We start from the raw sequence: 19,228 nt of genomic DNA, 5'->3' as shown, positions 1-19,228 counted from the left end.
ACATTAGTGTTTAACGCGTCTTAAATTTACAGGCACGTTAAAAATGCTAACGCACCTTAGTAAACATACCCCAAAGATACCTGAATAAATAGATAAATGAATGAATACAAAACAACAGAAGCCAAAAAGAGTGCGCTAATAGATAAAATAACAATAGATAACAATGATTATAAAAATAATGGAAAACCATGTGGACAGTCAATTAGCATAAAAAGGAACAGACAAATAAAGAGCAGAGAATGGTGCAAAGAAGGAAGCACAATCCTGAAACACTAAAATATCTATATTTTATATATTTTATTTATTTATTTAGAACATTTATAGCCCACATATTCCCAACATAGCAGGCTCTATGTGGCTAACAATGTTTATAAAGAATGAACTTCAAACAAAGGCAAGGGGGGAACAGAGAAGAAGGAACATCTAGGGGGGGGGGGGAACAAATGAGGGGCGGTAGGAACAGTGGTGTACCTAGGGTAGTTGACACCCGGGGCCGGTCATTTTTTAACACCCCCCTCCAAAATCCAGTACTAGGCATACCGAGAATACAAAACACTCAGAACCTATAGCGCAATTCTACCATACCATAAGCAGTCATTTCTACGAGTCACACAAGGAAAAGGAAAGCATCTTAAACACTACAGTGAGCACTAGAACATCAATTCACCTATTGTAAAACGAAACCAGACAGATAGTACAGATCGTCAATCCTGCACAGTCAATGCCAACTGAAAGTCATGTCTTTTTCACAAACACAGATACACCCTAATCCACTATAGAACAAGTAATCATAAACTTTCTGTTTAGACAAAAACTAAACTGAACCCCCAATGCCAGACTCTGCATACAATGCAACACCACAGAAACAGAAAATGTCCCCTAGTACTGTGCAAAATATAAAGACAGCAGATGTAAATTTGAAAAAAAAAAACTAACAAATACCAATCACCACTTTACAAATTAACAAATAGAAATAAAACAAATATAGAAAATAAAATACCATTTTATTGGACTAATACATTTAACTGTCAGAGGCCAAAACCTTCTTCCTCAGGTCAATACAGTATAGTGTGTTACAGTGTCCTAACCTGACCTGAGGAGGGGGATTTTGTTCTCCGAAAGTTAGTCAAAATGTATTAAAATTAGTCCAATAAAAAGATTACCTTATTTACATGTTCTGTTATAAACATTTATTAACACAGCTACAATACTACTTTATCCTAAAGCAAAAAAAACAAAAATATATATTTTATTTACAGTTTGTTGTCTCTGGTTTCTGCTTTCCTCATCTTCTTTTCACTGTCTTCCTTCCATCCAGCATCTGTCATCGTTCTTTCTCTGCCATCCATTGTCTGCCCTCTCTGCTGTCCCCTCCATCCAATGTCTGCCCTCTCTCCCTGCCCCTTCCATTCACTGTCTGCCCTCTCTCTCTCCCCCTTCCATTCACTGTCTGCCCTCCCTCTCTCCCCCCCATCCATCCAAGGTCTGCCCTCCCTCACCCCCCCCATCCATCCAGGGTCTGCCCTCCCCTCTCCCCCCCCCCCCCATCCATCCAGAGTCTGCCCTCCCTCTCCCCTCCATCCATCCATCCATCGTCTGTCCCCTCTCTCTCTCTGCCCCTTTTTTCAGCCCCTAGTTCTAGCCCCAGCCCACATCTCGCACTTGCTCCTCCTTTTCAGCCCCACTATCCCACCAGTCCGCAGTTTCAGCCCCAGCCCTTTTCTCTCACCAGTCCGGAGCTTCAGCCCCAGCCACTTCTCCCTGTCCCCTTTTCAGCCCCCAGTCCCCCCAGCTTCAGCCCCTGCCCCTTTTCAGCCCCCATTTCCAATACTAGCCCCCTTATCCCACCTACCCTCCTTTTCAGCCCCCAGTTCCAGCCCCCTTCATCCACATGCCTTGCATTAGGGACCCCTTTTCAGCCCCAGACCCATTTTCCCACCAGCCCCAGGCATGGCTCCCATTTTCTCGCATGGCCCCTTCCCCACCCCCTTCTCCCCACCCATCCCCTTCTCCCCTCTTCTCCCATCTGAGTTCCCCCTCCCCACCCCAGTCCCCTTCTCACCTCTTATCCCATCTGAGACCCCTCCCCACCCCAGTCCCCTTCTCCCATCTGATACCCCCCTCCCCACATCCCCTTCTCCCATCTGAGACCCCCACCCCCTTCTCCCCAGCCCAGTACCCTTCTCCCCTCTTCTCCCATCTGAGACCCTGCTCCCCACGTCCCCTTCTCCCATCTGAGACCCCACCCCCCTTCTCCCCACCCCAGTCCCCTTCTCCCCTCTTCTCCCATCTGAGACCCCCCCACCCCTTCTCCCATCTGAGATCCCCCTCCCCACCCCAGTCCCCTTCTCCCCCTTCTCCCATCTGAGACCCCCCCATCCCACCCCAGTCCCCTTCTCCCATCTGAGGCCCCCCTCTCCAGTCCCCTTCTCCCATCTGAAACCCCCCTCCCCAGTCCTCCTCGACCATCTAAGCTCCCCCAACTCGACCCACCTACCACCTTCGACGACAGCCCTCGTCTCCTGCCTCCATCCGGGGCTTTTAAAAAAAATCTGAAAAGCGGCATGGCAGGCAGCGCTTCGCTTCTGCCCTGCCTGCTTGTAAAAGAAAGCAGCAAATCTCGTCAACGTTGCGACGTCGCGTCGTGGAGGGCGGGACCCAGTGAGGGAAGACCCGATGCGACGTCGTGACGTGGACGAGGAGGTTTGCCGCTTTCTTTTACAAGCAGGCAGGGCAGATGCGAAGCGCTGCCTGCCATGCCACTTTTCAGATTTTTTTTAAAGGCACAGGATGGAGGCAGGAGACGAGGGCTGACTGCAGTCTGCAACGGAGGACCCCCCCCCCCCCACCCACTGACACCCGGGGCGGACCACCCCCACCGTCCCCCCCTTGGTACGCCACTGGGTAGGAAGTTAATTAACAGCGGAATACCCTTCCGGAAAGCACTAAAAACCCATTTATTCAAGCAAGCCTATCCCAACGATCCAGATTAATCTTATGAACCATCTACCTAACACATACCCATTGACCCAGACCACATCTCCCACCTTACTCCCCTTTCCATTGTTTATTTCTAACTACTGATATCTCATCTATTATTCTGGTATATTTAACTTTTACCCTCTCTAACAATATTCTGTATTCCTTTTACTGTGTAAGCCGCATTGAACCTGCTTTGAGTGGGAAAGAGCGGGATACAAATGTAATAAATAAATAAATACATAAATAAATAAGTTCTATCTATCTATCTATTTATTCATTATTTATTTGTTGCATTTGTATCCCACATTTTCCCACCTCTTTGCAGGCTCAATGTGGCTTACAATACATCATGAATAGTGGAAATAAGAAGAGAATAGACATTTGGTATTACAGAAGGATTTTGGGTTACATGATAGTGATAAAGCATAATAGTGATATAACAAGAAAACATTATAAGACAGTTCTGGATACATGTGGGGGATTTCACATGTGTTGATCTTTGTGATATGTCTTGTTGAAGAGATGGGTCTTCAGTAGTTTGAGGAAGCTGGTTATTTATATATGCAACGTGCATGCAGTGGAGGTAAATATGAATACGTGAGTGAGTTGTTAAATAAGCGGGTCTTTTACTAAACCGCAGTAGTGTTTTTACCTCGTGGTAGAAATCAGCTGGCAGGAAACACCAAGATGCCATAGGGTGTCTCGGCGTTTACCTTGAGCTAACAATGCTACTGCGGCTTAGTAAAAGACCTGCATGCTCGGCACAATTCTCCGGCACTTTAAACATGATAATCAAAGATAATAGCGCTGCTTAGATTTGCATACATTATCTTTGATCATCGATGCAGAAAAGCCCTGCGCTGTCCAGGCGCTATTTTTAGGGCGCTGTTTGGAACAGCGCAGGGCTTTTGATCATCTGCCCATAAGTGAGTAAAATGAAATGAGTAAAAAGGGACCATTAAACTTTGTGTCACTAACCTTAAGGTGCAATTGTCTAAAAAGTGCATGTTAATGTAAATGTAAATGTGGGAACTTATGCATATATAGATGAATAAAAAAAGAGTATCATAAAAGTGCTAGTAAACATACCAGGCAATCAGACAAAATTAGGCTGGGCATATTCTGGGCATGCCACTGATTTGTCCATGCTCTTCCTACACCAGTGCCCCTTTGAAGATGTGTGCTCTAGAATTTAACACCCAGGTTACAGAATAGCGACTAAGGGAGTTGAGCTTGCAACTGCAAATTGGTGCCAATTACTGCTAATTAACTCCAATTGTACCCAATAATTGGCCGAGTCCAATTAACAGCCAATTATTATATTAAATTGCACTTTTAAATAGAATTTGGGGGTTTGTGTACCACTCCTACCTATGTTCACCTATTGACAGTACATTCTTTAAACTTATTCATCTCAGAGGTGAGGAAAAATATATGTTATTATATAGACCACTAAAGGACCAGCACATAAAAATCATTACAGATATGTTTGTTTATGACATATGCAAAAATCAAAGAATTATGGTCAGAGGTACCAGCCTAGAGTAGAGAAATTGAAAGAGGTTTATTACACCCTTTTCCCTGGGGAATGTTAAATTAAAACAGAGTTCTCTTTCTGTTTTAGAGGAGACAAAAATGCAGTTTTTCTGATTCACCTCCTGCAGGTTTGAATCTCCACAAATCAAAAAAGTCACTGAATATTGATTTTTTTTAGTTGTCTTTTCTTGTGTGTCTTGTCTTTCCATCTTGATTAAATGGTAAGTTCGAAGACCTAGGTGCTGTCCATACTTCGTCTCTGTAAATTGCTTTGTAAATCTGCTGTGTACTAGTATATGGATCAAGGTAGTAACAAGGGACTGAGGAGCCGATGTTCAAAAGTCTCGTTAATGGCCACGTGTGTTTATAGCCATGGCTGAACTTACCAATTAAGGAATAGCAATCAGTGTTCAAAGGAAAGTCTGTTTGCAATTTTGTAGAGAAAGTGTCTGGCACATGCTCAGAATGGTCTCATGGTAAGGTGTTCTGTGTATGCCCAGGCCAGAGGAATGGGTGGGGGTGGGGTACACGAGTGTAGTAGATGTGCTCCATTACACAGGAAAAAAGCGGAAATAAAATAAAATACAAAATAAAAGTAGAACCTGACTTGAACCATTACTATGCGTGGGTCATAGACGGACAACATATGCACACATTCATGGATGATTCTTGATGGTTACTTTTGTTTTGTATTTTTATTATTATTTTTTTTAATTGTTGTATTTTGTGTATGGCAAACATAACACTTTTCTTTTTTAGTTTTTAAGGTTACACCACTCTTCCGAGCGAAACACACACACATATGATACACGCACATGAAAAATACAGATACTATTAAGAAATGCAGACCATCGAGAAGCTGCCCTTTCACATGCAATGCCGTCTTGGACCTGCTGGAAAATTTTGAACATTACAGGTAGGCGCACCCTTCTGTGTATCACATGGAATGTTCTTTTTAATACTAATGACTTTGTTTTAGTACGCTTGCATCTAGTTTTTAGCCTCTACTTTCAGAAACGGTAAAAGCAGTGCCAAAACCCTTTGATTATTAATTTAAATTAATTTAATTTAATTTGGCATTTTATAACATGCTTTACCGACAAGTTCTAAGCAGGGGCGAAGCCAGACTTCAGCGGGAGGGGGGTCCAGAGCCCGAGGTGAGGGGGCACATTTTACCCCCGGTGCCGTCGACCCCCCCGGTGCCGCTGCCAACAACTTTGACCCCCCCCCTGCTGATGACCCTCTCGACCCCCCTCCCGCTGCCAGCCCTCCCCCGCCGTCACCTACCTTTGATGGCGAGGGACCCCAACCCCCACCAGCCGAGGTCCTCTTCTTCCGGCGCAAAGCTTTGTTCTGTTTCTGTGAGTCTGACGTCCTGTACATACGTGCAGGATGTCAGACTCACAGAAACAGAACAAAGTCTTGCGTCGGAAGAAGAGGACCTCGGCTGGCGCAGGTTGGGGTCCCCTGCCAGCAAAGGTAGCGGATGGTGAAGGTGGCAGCGGGGAAGGGTTGGCAGTTGGAGGGGGGTCGAGAAGGTCATCGACAGGGGGGTCCAGGGCCAAATCTAAGGGGGCCAAGGCCCCCGTGGCCCCACGTAGCTATACCACTGGTTCTAAGTGGTTTACTTTTAACAGTATGTTATCAAAAGATAAGCTAACATTGTAGTAACTTACAGTGGAATTGCAGTCAAAATGGTACGTTGCAAGTCCGGTAAGCTTTGAGCACTGGCCCCTGAATTTTCAGCCAGCATGGTCACTAGATTAAGTTAAGCCCTGGCACCAGCACATTCTAGAACTGTGCCCCAATAATTAGGTACCTAGAACAGTGTTTCCCCAAGTCTAGTCCTGGAGTACCCCTTGCCAATCAGGTTTTCAGGATATGCACAATGAATATGCATGAACTTGATTTGCATACACTGCCTCCATTATATGCAAATCTCTTTCATGCCCCTCGGCCCTTCCATTGCTTAACTGTTGAGACATTAAGACTCAGTAAGTGCTGAAAAATATAATTATTGTATGAAACAAAACATCATATATATTTATAATGATTGGAAAAACACTGAAATCTGTGACGGATAATGGGTATGGCAGACAGACGTGAAGGAGTTAAGGGCATGATAGGGGAAAACAATTCTCTGTTGCCCCCTTCCCTTGGTGCCCTAAGCATGTGTTTGTTGTACTTAATGGTTAATCCAGTGCTGCTACCACATCAATCATGCTCAAACACCATGAAACCAACAGGAAACCAAAGTTAGACAAAATTAAAATGTACTGCAAAACAGGGGATAGCCTCTTCTAGGCTGGCATGGGGAAGTGGATGGGGGGTAGATCCCTGGCATCATTGTCTGTAGGTTTGGTGGCCTCTGTCCTTCTCAGTTGTGATTGCCCCACGTTTCTCCGTGCTTAAATACAAGCTCTGTGGGTGCTTGAGGGTCCCTAGTATTGAGCAAACTCCATCATTGTGTCCAGGGAAGGGTAATTTGTGTTGAGCTTAGCATCCCAATTAATTAAAAAAGTTGACTGTCGTAGCTCCACCATAGAGGAATGCCCAAATCCTGCCTGCAACACACTCCTTTCTGATTTGGATGCACTTCAGACAAAACTGTATAGAAAAATGTCTTATTATGGGTTTCAGAAACAGCGATTTGGATATTTGGGGGGGGGGGGGGAGTCCAAATGCTACGCTTTGTGTTGCATTTTGGACATTTTTCTGTTTCAAAATGAGCCCCATTATCTCCAGACTAGCAAAGAAACTCAAGGTAACAAAAATGTGATGGCTGTAGCAACATCAGAAACAGACTTATCTCACACATGAATAACAGGTGCCTTTCCATTGCATGCAACAGTCAACCACACCAACCAAAGAGGCTGGAAACTATGACAGCAAATAGAGTGACACCAAGGAGAGAGACAAAGGCAAAAGACATACAGTACAATAGTGAAAAGTCTGACCTATGGCCAGGGCTGCCAAGAGACAGAAACAGGCCCAGGGCAAGCAGTCTTAGCCCCCACCACCACAACCACCACCACCAGCAGCCAGGATAGCAGGGGCATAGTCAGCAGCCCATGGGGGAGGGGACTCGGGGGCTGCTGACCTTTCCTCCCTCCACATTAAAAATATCACCTTTGCTGGCGGGGAGGCCCAAGTCCCGCCAGCCAAATAACTCCGTGACCGAAACCAATGCCCCTTTGAAGATGTGTGCTCTAGAATTTAACACCCAGGTTACAGAATAGCGACTAAGGGAGTTGAGCTTGCAACTGCAAATTGGTGCCAATTACTGCTAATTAACGCCAATTGTACCCAATAATTGGCTGAGTCCAATTAATAGCCAACTGTTATATTAAATTGCACTTTCAAATAGAATTTGGGGGTTTGTGTACCACTCCTACCTATGTTCACCTATTGACAGTACATTCTTTAAACTTATTCATCTCAGAGGTGAGGAACTATACGAAACCCTGGTATGAGGAAGTCGGCACCATGTTTTCTAACCACCGATGCCGACACTCTGCTCATGCTCAGTTCACGCGAGCGAACTTAGCATGCACAGAGTACTGGTGCTGGCTGCTAGAAAGCATGCTGCCAACGTCCTCACACCAGGGGAGGTTTCGGCTTCGAAGCTATTTGGCTGGCGGGGCTCGTGCATCCCCGCCAGCCATTCAAGCAGTGGCGTAGCCACAGGTGGGCCTGGGTGGGCCACTTAGGGCTCAGGCCCACTCAACAGTAGCACACGTTTAGTGATAGCTTGTGGGGATCCCAAGCTCTGCCAGCTGAGGACTTCCCCCTGATGGTAACTAAAATGCTACTCTCTATGATACCGGCATCTGCACATGCTCAGTTTTCAGCGCATGCCTGCTACAGACTGCCAAGGTGGAAAGAAATGTTTTCCCGCCAACTGAGATATATTTTGGTGGGGGGGGGGGGGGGGGTTGAGGTAGAACACTTGGTGCCCACCCACCTCTTGCCTAGGCCCACCCAAAAATCTGTTGTCTGGCTACGCCCCTGCATTCCAGGTACTGCAGTTGGATGGGCCTGAGCCCAAAGTGGAGGGGACCAGACCCCTCATGCCACTGGGTTAGCAGGCCCCTCCCCTCGAGGCCAGATCTGGGCAATCTTGCCCCCCTGCCTCCCCCTTCTTGGTGGGTCTGCCTATGGCACACAAAGTTTATGAACAACATAGCACTTAATATACCAACATGCATGATGGGTACAGACTAATATCAAAGCACACTTTCTGCCACACATTCAGAAACCAATATAAAATTAACCAAGAGACAGGCAAAGGAATATATCCCCATGGGATGTTCATAAAATACCTTCCATTACTTCTCTGCCACAATTGTATACCCTCTGTGGACTCTTGCAAACACTTGGAGGAAGGTTTCCTGGCTGGTTGCCTCAGATCAGCAGAATTTCCAAATTTCTCCCAGACCGCACAGGACAGCACACAAAAGAAAACAATATTTAGTGTCTACTGTGTAAAACTAAGTACTTTGAATAAATGTAAATGTTCCACTTAATCTCAGCCTCCCAGCAGGTCATGCATATGCTCTAGGAGGCTGGGGTGCCATTTTGTATAATTGTGCTATTCCAGGTAGTAGCGGAGGGGAACTGCTGCCACTCAGGAAAACTGCAACATAAGATACACATCCTGGGTGGGTCCTGGGGGGGGGGGGGGAGGGCTCTCAGGGGCTGTGCATGTTATGTCTGGGGCAGCCTTTTTCTGTCAGGGGGATTGGAGGACATGGGGGGGATCAGAAGGGGGTTGGAACATATGGGGTGTTGGGAATGGGATTTGGAGAATGTCTGACATCTTGAGATCACTATATGCCAGTCTATCATTGTTATTACAAGATAAGAACATAAAAATAGCCATACTGGGTCAAACCAATGGTCCATCTAGCTAAGTATCCTGCTTCTGCTTAGATTGTAAGCTCTTTGAGCAGGGACTGTCTTTCTTCTATGTTTGTGCAGCGCTGCGTACGCCTTGTAGCACTATAGAAATACTAAATAGTAGTAGTAGTAGCTTCCAACAGTAGCCAATTCAGGTCACAAGTACCTGACAGAATCCCAAATAATATCAGGATTCATGCTATTAATCCCAGGGATTAGCAGTGGCTTTACCCATGTCTATCTCAATAGCAGACTTTGGACTTTTCCTCCAGGAACTTGTACAAATCTTTTTTAAACCCAGATATGTTAACCGCTGTTACCACATCCTCTGGCAATGAGTTCCAGAGCTTAAGTACGAACAAACAAGTTCCCATCCTCAGCCACTCAATTTTGGTGCCATCTTTAACTCAGAACATTTATAAACATTGGCATGCACTTAAATTACACCCTGCATTTCAGGATGGTCCTTGTGTGGCCCTGAAGGTGGATCTCAATTAGTAAGTTTATTAAAATTTAGGGCAAGCTCTAAGAGTTGTAATCGTCCGATGTTAGCGTTTCCGTCTGCTAAAGGTATATGGTAGAGAATGACAGGGGGGGGGGGGACAAAGTTTGTTCCCATCCCTGCCCCGTGGGTTCTGTCTCCATCACCGTCCCATCCCTGTGGGCCCTGTCTCCGTCCCTGCGCTGTCCCCGCAGGTTCTGTCCCCATCCCCGTGGGCTCTGCCTCGTCTGCAGAAGCCTTGAACACTTATGATTTTATATTTAAATCGTTTTATTAAAGTATAAAAAGGAATATGCTTTGCAACTGTTGTTTATAAATCACAAATAGAAAACAATAATAAAAATGAGCAACTTGTCTTCTTAGAAGATGTGCTGGTAGCAGGAATGTACAGGATCCCCCGTGCAAATTTTGCTAGTTGTGGCCAGCATGTTTGCTTGTTTCTCCAAAAAAAAAAAAAAAAAATCAAAATATTGTGGTCTGCATAACTCAAACATAAATTTATTTGTTTATTTATTTGTAGCATTTGTATCCCACATTTTCCCACCAATTTGCAGGCTGAATGTGGCTTACATTATGCCGTAATGGTGATCGCCATTTCCGGGTAGAGAATTACTACTACTACTACTTAGCATTTCTATAGCGCTGCCAGGGTTACGCAGCGCTGTACAAGTTTAACATGGGGAAGGACCGTCCCTGCTCAAAAGAGCACAAATGATTTTGCATTAAGGTGCATACGTGGTAAAGTATAGTACAGTATGGTATTACAGAGAGGTTCCTAAGTGATAGAGTAAATTGTAACATGTTAGATTGTCACATATAGCAAGTTTATTTCCGACATGATAGTTAAAGTGGTATTGTGTATGGCGTAATTTTCATTGGTAGTCATTCAGTTATCAGTTAGGTGTAGGGTATGGTTTGTCTAGTTCATGAAAAGTCTGTAATTTAGGATGAAGCGTTGTGGTATGCCTTCCTGAATAGGCCAGTTCTCAGTAGTTTTCGGAAGGTTGTTAGGTCGTGCATTGTTTTTATGGCCTTCGGTAGTGCGTTCCATATTTGCGTGCCTATGTAGGAGAAGCTGTCCAGTTCATTAACAGGCTTCAAAGTAGAAAATGACACAGGGACCAAGTTTGTCCCCGTCCCCATGGGCTCTGTCCCCATCCCCATGCCTGTCCCATTCCTGTGGGACCTGTCCCCGTCCTTGCCCCGTCCCTACAGGTTCTGTCCACACCCTGTTCCCGCAGGCTCTGTCCCCATCCTTGTCCCCACGATTACCTCGGGTCCCCGTCTCCGTGTCATTCTCTAGTATACGGTTAAAAGTTGCTCTTTCCACTCCTTTTTCTTCTCAACTGTTCATCACTGGGATATTCTTCCCTCAGAGCTGTGTTCAATGAGTAGTTATTTATCATTTCGAAAAGCCCTGAAGACTTATTGTGTGTGTGCGTGCACGCGAGCGCGAATAATGTCTCTGATAGCATAGCATAGCGTTCTAGGGGGGGTGCAACCTTGCTGATAGATTAGTGCATTCTAGTTTCCCAGACCCGAATCAACCAATAATGAATGGAAATCATGGCCCATGTGGACATTGCACTCATTGTGCAAATACTTTAGCTGGTGGGGACTGGACTAGTTTCGCTACAGGAAAAAAAAATACTCTTTGCTATGACATCATCTGTGAACCTTTTGTTGTTATTTATGTACTTACTAGTAAAAAAAGGCCCGTTTCTGCCTGAAATGAAACGGGCGCTAGCAAGGGCTCCCCCCTCCCTCTGTTGCTGTCTCCCTCTCTCCCGAGTCCCACGCGCTCCTTTCCTGTCCTCCAGGCTGTCCTCCCTCTCCTCTCCCACTCCTCTGTAACTCACCACTTTGTCCAGCATTCCGGACTTTGTCCAGCGTTCCGGTGGCAGACGGAGAGGGGTGAGTTGAGGGTGGGAGCGGCGTTGACGGCGACAACGACGGCGATTGTGGTGGCGCCATTTGTGGAGGGGTGGTTGGAGGGTAGCTGGGCCTTTGTGGTCACTGTAGGGTTCGTCGGTTGAAGCCATCTCTCTCTGGCCATGTCTCCGCCCTCGACGTCATAACGTTAGTTGTGAGGGCGGGGCTAGGAGACATGGGCAGAGAGAGATGGCTTCTTTTGGGCACATCCTCGGGCGGTTTTCTTTGTTTGGCAGTCTGCAGTGATTCGTTTGTTCTTTTTCGGTTTTTTGTAATTGTTCCGCCCTCGACGTCATCACGTGTGATGCGAGGGTGGGGCACGGAGACATGGTCAGTGTTGTGGCTTCACCACCATGAACTTACGAACCGGTGAGTGAGTGCCTGCAGTGACGTCAGTGTCTTCAGAACGTTGAGGGTGAGTTTTATTATAGTAGATTTGTCCCTGTAATGTATGTGGGACAAACAAGATGCGCTGTTGAAGTATGGCTTATGGAACATCATAGTCATTCAAATACCATGACACTTATACCTCTTATTGTATCCTACTGCATTATAATGAGGCATGAATTTAACCATTTCTGTTGGTTTATTATGGAGGAGTAGCCTAGTGGTTAGTGCAGCGGACTTTGATCCTGGGGAAATGGGTTTGATTCCCACTGCAGCTCCTTGTGACTGTGGGCAAGCCACTTAACCCTTCATCACCCCAGGTACAAAATAAGTACCTGTATATATGTAAACCACTTTGAATGTAGTTGTAAAATTACCACAGGAAGGCGGTATATCAAGTCTCCTTTCCCTTCCCCTTCTTTTGTTGGTCATCAGTTATTAGAAAGAGAATAATTTTGGATTTTTGAATTGAAAACTCAGAAGCCTACTGGTTTAAATGGTAGTAATGAATGGAACTTGATTCGCTGATGTGGACACTTAAAGATTATGTCATTAGGTGTCTCATTTCTGTCTGTTCCAGGAAATGGATGTCTGTTGGTTTTGAGGGACTGTAGTGAGAGTCTGCGCCCCATTTGAAGAATTGATAGCGGTGTTATCTTGATTATTCCTTCTTGCGACGTGGGTCCTTGATGAAGATTTGTTTGAAACAGGGTACTTAGTTGGATTGTACACATCAAGCAGCTTCAAATGGAACATATAACACTGCTATTGCATGGATTAATGAGCACTGTTGTGCTGTCCCTATAAATACACAAGATTCACTTGTCGAGACATATTCCATATTTAATTTAGTTCATGGATTCACTTTGGAGCTCACCGATGATGATATGCAAGAGTGGCGATTGAGAAGTCACGGTATCTCTGACAATTCATTAGGTTACTGACTCTGAAACAGTCCCGTAAAATCAGAGGGTCAGTCCCACAAGCTTTTAAATAGTTAGTTGAACAATATACAAACTACATTTTTAGTTGAATTTCTGGCACTTCAGGTTGCTCACATGACTGGTTAGGGTGAGGATACATAGAAGGCAGCTAACATCGTGACAGCAAACATCTTTTTTCAACCTGAGCATTATGACATCAAATTTCGAGGATCCCAGAGATATGCAATAGCTGACATACTCAGCCAAGAGACTTTTTTTTTCTTAAAGTGAAAAATAACTCCCCCGCCTCTCCCCAAAAATACATAAGCACTAGTTCAGGGATCTTGGTTTTTGCATTGAGGAGATTTACTCCTACTGGTATATAGAATCTTTTTCTATGTTATTCAACTCTGCAGAAAAATCAACTGAATGTATTAATTTTATCACAGATGATTCCACTCTGAAGAACACCAGGGACCAGCAATGTGTTTCTTCATCTATAACAATTCCCTTTAGGTTGAGCCCTCCAATACTCAGAGTCTGCCAGGACTTCAAGCAGAGGCCCAATGCGAACCCAGCAGGGAGCAGATGTCTGGTAGAAAGAGCAGACAGGAGAAGTACCAGGCATGGAACCAAATCCAAATCAGCAGGCAGAAGTAAAGTTCAGGTGCAAGTAAGAGTCTGGGCAGGCAGAGCAAGTTCAATACCAATGAACTAAAAGAGGTAAAATTAAAGCAGGAAACAAAAAGACACTCAGACATTCACAAGAGACCTCTCTGAGGACAGGGTGAATGGTATGTTACAGGGCTTATATAGGTACAGGGGACCAATCAGCAGACATGCATACTAAGGGAACCAATCAGAGTAAGGTCATTCATAGTGGACCAATCAGGGTGCACCAGATAATCAGCCCAAGACTAGTGACAATATAAAAGGCAGGAAGAGGCCTGGACTCACTTCCCGAGTAGGCCCAGCCTTCTATGTGGTGTGCTGAATTTTCTAATACTGTGGAATTGAGGGATGAATATTGGTAATAGTGCTGTTTATAGACAGAAGAATTTGGGGAGGCAATAGAGAAAACAAACCAGGTATAGGGGATGCAAGCCAAAGTGACAATTCTGTACCTCACACCCGCAACATAGCCCTCCCCTCCCCACATATAAATTCAAAATTCTTCAAAAATGCTTCATGTATAAAGAAATCTCCAATCAGTTTTAGTTGCCCAATAAAACTATCATTCAATGAATTCTTCTGCCTGTGAGTGAAGTCTGGAGTTTAGATAAAATAGCACAAAATCTCAATATAAACCCTGAGCTTTCACTTTTGTAACATACATTCCACATTCCCCCACATTTCTCCTTCGAACTTGCCATACAAAATATACAAATATTAAAACTATGGTATAGGAGCAACACATTTATTTGACACTACCAGACATATGGAGCAGCATTGTAGAAAGGACCTTCAACTCACACTGTGGTACCAAGTCTGTACATCACATATGGATGCCTATTTGTCATGTATTTTAAAACAGGTTCTGTAGACATATAGCCTGTACTAAAATACATGAAAATGGATGCCCAGGTTCTGGCTATTTCCAGTATGAACCTTTATTTTACAAACTGAAATGTCCAAACTGTAAATGGTGCAAAACAAGGGATATGAATATTTTTGTGGCAGCTTAGGAACATCCATATTATAAAATGGTAACATAGCTATCCATGCAGAGCATGGAGTAGCTTAATGGTTAGAGCAGTGGGCTGAGAACTAGGGGACTCAGGTTCAAATCCCACCTTAGCTGTCTGTGTTTTTATTTATTTATTTGTTGCATTTGTATCCCACATTTTCCCATCTATTTGCAGGCTCAATGTGGCTTACATTATGCCATAGTGGCGATCACCATTTCTGGCATGAGAAATACAAAGTGGTATTGCATTAAAGTTCATAAGTGATAGAGTAAATTAAGCAGTCAGGTATGGAGAGTTCATTACCGGAATGAGAAATAAAGTGGTATTGCAGTGACAAAGTATATAAGCATTCAAGTATAGAGAGCTCAGATTTGTTCAGTTCTGGTAAAGTTCATTAGTGACAAAGTATCTAAGCAATCAAGTATAGAGCGTTTGGTTTTGTTCTGTTCTGGTATAAATTTCTTTGTCTGGTATTTAGGATGGATCATTGTGGTAAGCCTTTTTGAACAAGTTGGTTTTTAGTGATTTTCGGAAGTTTGTTAGGTCGTGCATTGTTTTACATTCAGAGAACACTGAAAATCAGGGGCGGACTGACAGTGATCTGGGCAGAAAGGGTCACTGGGCCCCCGCATGCCCCCATCGTCGCTGCCAGCCCCACTTTTGTATCCAGCACCCCTCCCCCCCCCCACACCATAACTCCCCGTGCCTACCTTGAAGAGCCCTGGTGGTCTAGTGGCCTTTTTGGGGACAGAAAACAAACCCACTCTTTCCTGCCCGCCACCTCGACTTCTCCTTAATGGCTGCCGAGACTTCCTGCGGCAGGGTTGTGGATCTCAGCAATCTCGACAGCCATTTTGAAGATGTGGGGGTGCCAGACAGAGCAGCAGCACTTTCCTGCCCCTGAAGAGGCCACTAGACCACCAGGGCCTTTCACAGAAGGCCTGGGGAGCTGTAGTGTGCAGGGGGGGTGGGGGGGGGGAAAGTCACTGGGCCAACCAGAGCCTCTGAGCCCTCAAGCACTGCCTGTATGGTCAGTTCGCCCCTGCTGAAAATATTATACTACCCATACTCCTCCTATTGGGACTGCTACAGATCCCCAACACATGAACTATATGCTAGCAGAATCCTTCACCTTGGTCACACACACAGAACATGGACAGACCCTCACCTAATAGAGAATAAGGAACCACAAATGATAAACAAACTTGCAAATAAATACTGAAATAGAAACCCCAAAAAAACTAGACTCTGACCAGTGCAATACTGGAAAAAGAGAAACGGAAATGCATTTCTTCCTGTGTTTTGCAGAATACAAAAAGAGAAGAGATGCATACTTCCCAAAGCTGACACACTGCAATCCTTAAAAACTGAAAATAGATGTGTTTTTTTCCTATAATTGTTGCCTGAGAATTTTATTTTTCTAATTGGAATGATCCCAGTCTGTCTTCCACTTTTCTTCTGATGGTCTTCTTCTAAATTCTTTTCCATGGAAATCTGTCTCATACATATTCATTAGGGTTAAAACCCAACTGCCTGGTGGTCCCCCAAGACAGGTTTGAGAACTACTGATCTAGACAACTTATTTACCCGAGCAGCATACGATTGAATGGGGAAACCCCCCAGCATTCATGTACACATATAAAAACAGTTGTTACAGTCACTCAACAAACAGCTGTCTTAGCATGCTACAGATGTGTACACAGAAGAAACAAATCTTCGCAAGAATGTACAGTATGTAGTAGAACAGCGAAAACGACTCAGAAATAAGTAGATGATGCTGCAGACAGTTTAACAGTTTATTGTTGGACAAACGAGACTCGATACAGTTGTGTTTCAGCCGACAAGGCCTGCATCAGGAGTCTCTTGTCCTATATAATAATTTTCACCTCCAACATTCTGAGGCTGCCTGGAACCATTGTTTCCGCTGGAGGTGGTGTCCCTCATGTAGTAGATAATAGTGACGTCACACAACCCACACCAGATTGGCCAGTAGAAGGGAGAGGGGCGGAGCCACGCTACAGGGAGCAGCGAATCAGCACAACACGGGGAATGCACAGCAGCAGGAACAGAAGCCTCTCTCACACAGTTACTCTCACACTCTCTCAAACATACACACTCAGAGGAAAACCTTGCTAGCGCCCATTTCCTTTCAGACAGAAACGGGCCTTTTTTTTACTAGTATTTAATAAAATCATCCACCTGAAATGTTTATTGTAGTCAATATAGTAGAACAACAAGTAGTGCGCTCCGTGCGCCAAACAAATCAAAGGTCACGGAAAAACTAGCAGAACACTCTGTGTGTTGAGGCAAGTGCAAACTAACACAAGCTGCTGAACTCCAAGTGAAGGCTCATAGTTTGCATCGTCTACTTATTTTTGAGTCATCTTCGCTGTTTTGCTACGTAATTAGCATGCTACAGGGCATGCAAGGCCAGCATATGTCCAAATGAAAAGAAAACATTCTTCATCTCGTCTGTTCCTTGAGGAAAGCCACAGCATGATGGCTGAAACATCAGTTCCAATTACTTGGACATCGCATGACCCGGACAGCTGCAGCGATCAATCATCATGAAGTCTGATTGCAAAAAAACAAAAGTCAACATTTTACAAACTGCATAAACAAAAGTTTTGTTAAATGTGCCACACTTTTACATCAAATAGCAACCGATCTTCTTGAAGTATTAATTCAGTATTTTTCTGCCTGCAGGTTTTGTGGTGAGCAAGTAACCTGCCTCAGTCCGAGAATGAAATTCTTCAACGTGTGCCCAGTGGAACTGGAAGGGGCAAAAATAGGGGGAGGGAGGGGGTGTTATCAACATTCAAGAAAACTTGGGAAAAGCATAAAGGAAACTTAGGAGCTGGTGTACTGGAGGAGTTCTCTCCATTTCATGTCAGAGAAAAATGCTTAGCTTATCTGGTCCTCAGTGGTAGGAAGAGAGAATGTGAGTCAGAATATTACGTTGAGGTTGTGGCACACGGGGGTAAAGTTTTATGGGTGTGCAACTGGTAAGGGGTACAGTCATGGCCGCCGAGAGACTGAGCCAGGCCCGGGGCAGGGCCGCTGCCGTCGGGTCCAGGGCAGAATCGTTATCGCTGCCACCAACCCCCCCCCCCCACACACACACAAATTGTCATCACCACCACTGCATCCCCCTTTCCTCCCGCCCGTCCGAAGTACCTTGGCTGGCCCCGCCAGCTGCAGGCAGCGGGGCTCCTTCCTCTGCCCAGCATTGCCTGCCCCTGCAGCTGCTTTCCTCAGGTCGCACATGCTCAGTCTTAAAACTGAGCATGTGCAGCCTCAGGGCCCAGCAGCTGCTAGGCAGGCAATGCAAAGGGGACCCAGCACCGGACTTTTCTCTCTCCTGCTTCTGTCGGGTTGCAATCACCCAGTTCTCGTCAGGAGCAGGAGAGAGAGAGAGAGACCCCTGCGCTGGGCACCCCCTGCCCTCCCTCAGTGACTATGAGTACAGTAACCTCTGAGCAGACTAGATGGGCTTAGGGCTCTTTGCCTTCATAGCCTCTGTGTCTCTGTGTGTAGGGTGAACCAGCTCAATAGTACTGTTATCTAGATCACAAAAATAAACTCATTTATTCTCCTGTAAAGTTCTTCTCATTGGTGGTCACAGTATGGGGGTGGGGGAGGGGGACGGATGCTTCACATACTCTTCCAAAGCAAATCTCCAGTGGCAGAAGGCTATTTTGTCTGGTTCACATTCATTCAGTGTTAAAAGTTCAGCACTTGTGATGAATAGATGCATTAAACAATGCTTAATTGTAAACCCTGTTTCCCTCCAGTACTTCCTTTCAGGTACATAAGTGCACGAAAGTTTGTGCTTGTTCTCACATACAAGACAAAGAATGGTTGGATTTGCATATGGCCAGTTAGGAACGTTCTCTGTAACCAATGTGTTTATCCTCCTTTGGAGACCCACACGTATGACCAGGTTTTATTTGAAATGATGGAAAAGAGATGATTGTTCTTTAGGAAAATTGCTCATAATTTCAGCTGGACCCAGTGTAGGCTGCTCTAGGATCAGGAACTGTCATACAGGCACCCTTGCATGGGTTCAGTGTTCATGCCATATATCTTTTGCTTTTTGGCTTTCTCCTAATATCCACCCCCCCCCCCCCAACCCCTCCAAACAAAACACAACACTTCTCTCTAGCATATAGACAACTTTCCTTCACATCAGGCAAACCACACAAATTCTAGCTCTCACAAGCCAGCATAGAAGCCAACTTTCCAAAATGATTGAGGGTGCTAAATCCAACAAAAATTGGGCCTCCCTGGATTTAGCAAAGAAGCCCAGTTGGAGATGGGAGGAGAGTGGCTCCACACCAATTGCGCCTACAAGAGGTGGCGTCTATGCACACACATAT

Source organism: Microcaecilia unicolor, chromosome 6 (assembly GCF_901765095.1).
Source record: "Microcaecilia unicolor chromosome 6, aMicUni1.1, whole genome shotgun sequence".
Classification (NCBI taxonomy): domain Eukaryota; kingdom Metazoa; phylum Chordata; class Amphibia; order Gymnophiona; family Siphonopidae; genus Microcaecilia; species Microcaecilia unicolor.
Note: the sequence above shows the minus strand (reverse complement) of the source record.